The sequence below is a fragment of the Castor canadensis genome, chromosome 16 (genome assembly GCF_047511655.1).
Source record: "Castor canadensis chromosome 16, mCasCan1.hap1v2, whole genome shotgun sequence".
NCBI classification, from domain to species: domain Eukaryota; kingdom Metazoa; phylum Chordata; class Mammalia; order Rodentia; family Castoridae; genus Castor; species Castor canadensis.
Genome location: NC_133401.1, coordinates 9,291,700 through 9,297,098, shown reverse-complemented (window position 1 = coordinate 9,297,098; position 5,399 = coordinate 9,291,700). Strand labels below are relative to the sequence as shown.

Sequence of the window (5,399 nt, the reverse complement as noted above, 5' to 3'; positions counted from 1 at the left end):
AAAATTCAACATCTTGGAGGGTGGAGTGGCTCAAGTGGCAGAGTGCCTGCCTAGAAAGCATGAGGCCCTGAGTTCAAATTCTAGTACCACCAAAAAAATTCAACATCTTTTCATGATAAAAGCTCAGAAGAGGCCATGTTGTGAAGAGACAAACACTGAATAGTTGTGTCCCTGTTGTTGACCTTCAGCAACAGTCGGCTTCTCTACACAGAACCTGGGAGTAGGAGATTCAGGATCAAATTTCTGCTCTCTCCCCCTCCTGTGAGATTTTTTTTTTAATCTACACTTTTCAGCTTTATGAGAAACCTATCATCAAACATGATGGCTAGCAATGTCACCAGCAAGACAGACCCTCGCTCCATGAACTTGCGTGTATTCCTTGGGAATCTCAACACTCTTGTGGTCAAGAAGTCTGATATGGAAGCAGTCTTCTCCAAGTATGGCAAAATTGTGGGTTGCTCTGTTCATAAGGGCTTTGCCTTCATCCAGTAATGTTAACGAGAGAAGTGCCTGGGCTGCTGTAGCAGGAGAAGATGGCAGTATGGTTGCTAGCAAGGTTTTAGATATCAATCTGGCTGCAGAGCCAAAAGTGAACTGAGGAAAAGCAGGTGTGAAACGATGTGCAGCAGAGACGTACTGCTCCCCATTTGACCTGGATTATGGCTTTCAGTGCAATTACTCTGACAGATGTTCAGTTACTCAACACCTGTGCCACTGACGCCTCCTATTGCTCAGGCTGCAGTGCCCTCTAAATGCCAGTGTGTACCAGGAAACTCCTCACGAAGGGTCAAAAGTGGCTTCAATTTTAAGAGTGGTCAGCAGGGATCTTCTTCCAAGTCTGGAAAGTTGAAAGGAGATGACCTTCAGCCCATTAAAGGAGCTGATCCAGATAAAGCAAAAAGTGGATTCTCTACTGGAAAGTCTTGGAAAAATAGATGAGGAACAGAGCAACAAGCAGTAGAGGTGAAGAGTGAAAAGTCAGAAGAGGAACAGAGCAACAGCTCCCAGAAGAAAGATGAGATTAATGTGAAGATGGAATCCGAGGTGGTGCAGATGACTCTGCTGAGGAGGGGGACATTACTGAACAATGATGATAATGAAGATGGGGGGGAGGACCAGCTGGAGTTGATCAAGGAGGATGAAAAAGAGGATGACAGAGACAGCACCAATGGCGAGGATGACTTACATGGTGGGGTTTAGGAATTTTATCCCATTATTGCTTTACCTAGGCACTTGTCTAAGATCAATATTTCACTAGATCCTCTGCCCTAGTATCTTCTGCTCACTGTATCCCTACCCTTCCCACATCATGCATTCATATTGCTCTGTGCCATTTTCTCTTCCTTTGATGCTCCTGGTAGTTTTAAGTCTCCCTGTAATTTTTGCTTTCAATTTTGACACCTCTTTATGCCTTAACAATAAAAAGGATGTACGGTTTTTATCAAAAAGAAAAAAGATCTGAAGAAACTAGGAATGAAAAGAATGTACCTAAACATAATAAAACTGTAAGTGACAAATCTATAACCAACATCACACTACATGGGGAAAAACTGAAAGCATTTCCTCTAAATACAGGAATGAGACAAGGTGTCCACTCTCCCCACTCATTCAGTCTAGTACTGGAATTTCTAGCCAGAGCAATAAGACAGGAGAAAAAATAAAAACAATTCAAATGGGGAAAGAAGAAGTCAAATTGTCCCTATTTCAGATGATTTTTTTCTTATACATACTTTTATGTATAAAAATCCACCAAAAAAACTCTTAGAGCTCATAAACACTTCCAAAAACTAGCAGCATATAAAGTCACTATACAAAAATCAGTAGCTGAGGGGGTTGGGGATTTAGCTCAGTGGAAGAGCACTTGACTGGCAAGTGCAAGGTCCTGAGTTCAGTCCCCAGCACCAGAAAAAAAAAATCAGTAGCTGAGAAATGAATGGACTGAGAAAGAAATCAGGAAAATCATTCATTCACAACAGCCTTAAGAAAATAAAACACCTGGAATAAATTTAACAAAGGAAGTGAAAGACCTACTATCACTTTAGGGTCCACAATACACCTAAATAGTGGTAGTTTTAGGTCATTCCTGGGAGACCTGGTAAGCCACTCAGATTAAGAGCACCATAATGCACCCAGAGATGTGGGATCCTGCTGGGCTGAGAGCACAGGTGGCAGGAGGAAAGGCAAAGGTGTTCCGATGCAAGGAGCATCACACGGATGTGAGGCCATCCCCAAGAGAAGCTACACTTGGGCCTTGGATGGGGAGTGAGTGTGACCAGGGCCAGGGACTTAAAGGTTCCACCACCTTTCAATGTCCCTTCATACGAGAGATGCCTTGGCCACGGTCCTTTCCATCCTGCTGATTTCACCTATCTCTGACTCTGCCTCAAGGTCACTCTGTAGCAGGTGCCGGTGGGTGGGGTCGCCTTCCTTACTCAACTCAACAGACACTACCACCCTGGTCCTGTCCACACTCACCTCCTGCCTGGGCAATGCAGCAGCCTCCCTGTTCCCGGCTGAGACACTGAAACCTGAATCGGATCACACCCATCTTCTCTGTACTCCTCCAAAGAGATTAATGCAGGTCTCTCAGAATTAGTTCTAGAAAGCCAGTTGTTATAGAGAGAGGCCACCTCACATGCCTGGTCTCTTCTGCACACATGGGTTAACTTTCCCACTTTGGCAGCCCTCATCAAAGACTGAATAGATGGGGCCACTGTTCTTGGCCTTTTAGCCTCCAAAAGAATGAGCTGAATCAACCTCTTGTCTTCATAAGTATTCAGCTTCAGGTATTTTGCTCTAGTAACAGAAAGTGGACTAATACATGATTACCTGAAACAAAAAGAGGCTCTAATACATAATAGATGTTGAATGAACATAAAAGCATATCAGTCCCACACCTTTACAGATAAGGAGAGAAGGTTCATGGAGTAAAACCCTCTCTCTAGGGCACACTTGTGTCTAATATTCACTGAGCACTTGCTGTAAGCCAGGTACTATGATTACCACTTCACACATACTTAATCATTAGTCATGGTAGTGACTGCTATCATACCCTTGGTGAGGATGCGGAAGCTGAGCACAGAAAGGCGAAGTAACTACCCAAGGTCACAGTTATGTGGCAGAGCTGGATTTAGAACTTGAGCAGTACAATCCCAGAGCCAATCAATTATCCACCATGCTGTGTTTTCACACAACATGCCTCTAAGTAAATGTCAGCACTGACAGCCTCACACCTAGGTCTGCAACCTGGAACTTCAGTTCTGGACCACAGTACACTACCATTAAAAAGCTCACTTGACCAACAACAATTTTAAAAAGGAAGTATAAAATGCAGACTCTAACATCCAAATTTCAAAACTTACTACAGAGCCGGACACCAGTGGCTCATGTCTGTAATCCTAGTTACTCAGGAGGCAAAGATCGGGAGGATAGTTGTTCAAAGTTAGCCTGGGCAAACAGTTAAAAAAAAAAAAACTCATCACAAAGAAGTACTGGAAAATGGCTTAAGTGGTAAGAGCACCTACCTAGCAAGCATGAGGCCTTGAGTTCAAATCCCATTGCCACCAAAAATTTTAAAAACTGACCACAAAGTTACAGTAATGAAGGATGCATGGTACGGGCACATGAATAGGTATCCAGAGTAATCAAATAGAACTGAGTTGAAATAACCTCTTATATTTATCCTCAACTATTTTTTGACAATTATGCCAAGGTTATTCCATGGAGAGAGAGTAAGCTTTTCAACAAAGGATACTGGGGTGATTGGATATTCACATGCACCTCACACTGTGCACAAAAATTAATTCAAAATCATCAATGACCTAAATGTAAGGGTCAAAAATAAAAACCTTAGAAGAAAATATGGGGAAACTCATCCTTTGATTTGGGAAAGCATTCTTACATGGCATCAAAAGCACAAACAACAAAATTTTTCTTTCACTTTGTCAATTATTTCATGGAGTGGGAAGTCAATTATTTCATTGACAAATTGAACGGAATCAAAATTAAAATGTTATACTATTTTTTATGGTGGATGAAATTTTTAAACAATTTTTTGTGGTGCTGGGGATTGAATCTGGGGGAGTACTTATGGGAGTGGGGAGGTGAATGAAGGAAGTAAAGGAGGGTGAATATGGCTAGTGTGCTTTGTAGAAATACATGATGTAGAACAATGAAACCTTTTGCAATTGTTTAGATGGGGCGGGGAGGGAGATGATAGGGACAGATGGTGGGGTTAAACTTAACCAGTATTTCTCCAGTACCAGGTGAGCTTGTCCTAGAAACCTAACTGAGGGTGATGGGAGATGCAGAAAAGACAACAGACAGAAGACCAAAGGTGCATAAAGCTGGGGGCAGGTAGGCTGGGTGCTCAGATGGAGACACACCGGCCCCCTCCACCTCCAGTGCGTTTATTATATACAGTAGCAACACGAGGTGGAGAGGTGATTCTTGGGGGAGGGGGGTGTGACATTGTAATCCTCAGGAACAGGAGGAATCTGTGACAGCTTCTCTCTGAACATAGACATTAAAGGAAAAAACAGCTGTACTACATCTTGCCCACTTCTACCACTGAGGCTGTGCCAACTCAAGCAGGCAATTTATTGGTCATAACCATGCTTGCTCCCTTCTGCAGTTTGGGCCTGTGCCAAACTCAAACACACATATTATTCTATACACCTGTCGGCTCCCAACAAATGTTCAATGTAAGGCTATTTGGAAATGTCACAATGAATCCCCATGTACAATTAATGTATGCTAATAAAAGTGGAAAAAAGTAGATAAACAAGATTCATAAACCCTTAGCCACTAACCAAAAGAGGGATAGAGAAGACCCAAATTAATAAAATTAGGGATGAAAAAGAGGATATCACAACAAAACCCAAAAAAATTCAGAGGACCACTAGAGAGTACTTTAAAAACATTATTTAATGAACTGGAAAATCTAGAAGAAATGGGTAAATTTCTAGACATATACAGCTGATCAGAATTGACCCAATAGGAAATCAAGCACTAAAACAGATCTATAACAAGCAATGAGAGTGAAGCAATAATTGAGTGTCCTAACAAAGAAAAGCCCAGGATCAGATGGAGCCACTCCCAGATTCAACCAGACCAACTCTCTTCAAACTATTCCATAAAATAGAAAAGGAAAGCATTCTACTGAACTCATGCTATTAAGCCAGTATTACACTGATACCCAAACTGGATGAGGACACAATAAAAAAGAAAATTATAGACCAATTTCCTTGATGAACATAGATGCAAAAAAAAAATCTCTGATGAAAGCTCTGATGAAACCAGGACTAGAAGGGCTACACTGCAATATAATAGAGGCTGTACATGAAAAAATGTAAAGCTGCTCTTTTTTGTGGAGCCTCTTCATGAACAGCTGTACCAAA

General features: G+C 41.8%; 1 pseudogene; it reads left to right on the top strand.

The window, feature by feature from the left end:
* Positions 1-318: 318 nt before the first annotated feature.
* On the top strand, positions 319-1,276 carry LOC109695841 (heterogeneous nuclear ribonucleoprotein C pseudogene; annotated as a pseudogene).
* Positions 1,277-5,399: the final 4,123 nt, after the last annotated feature.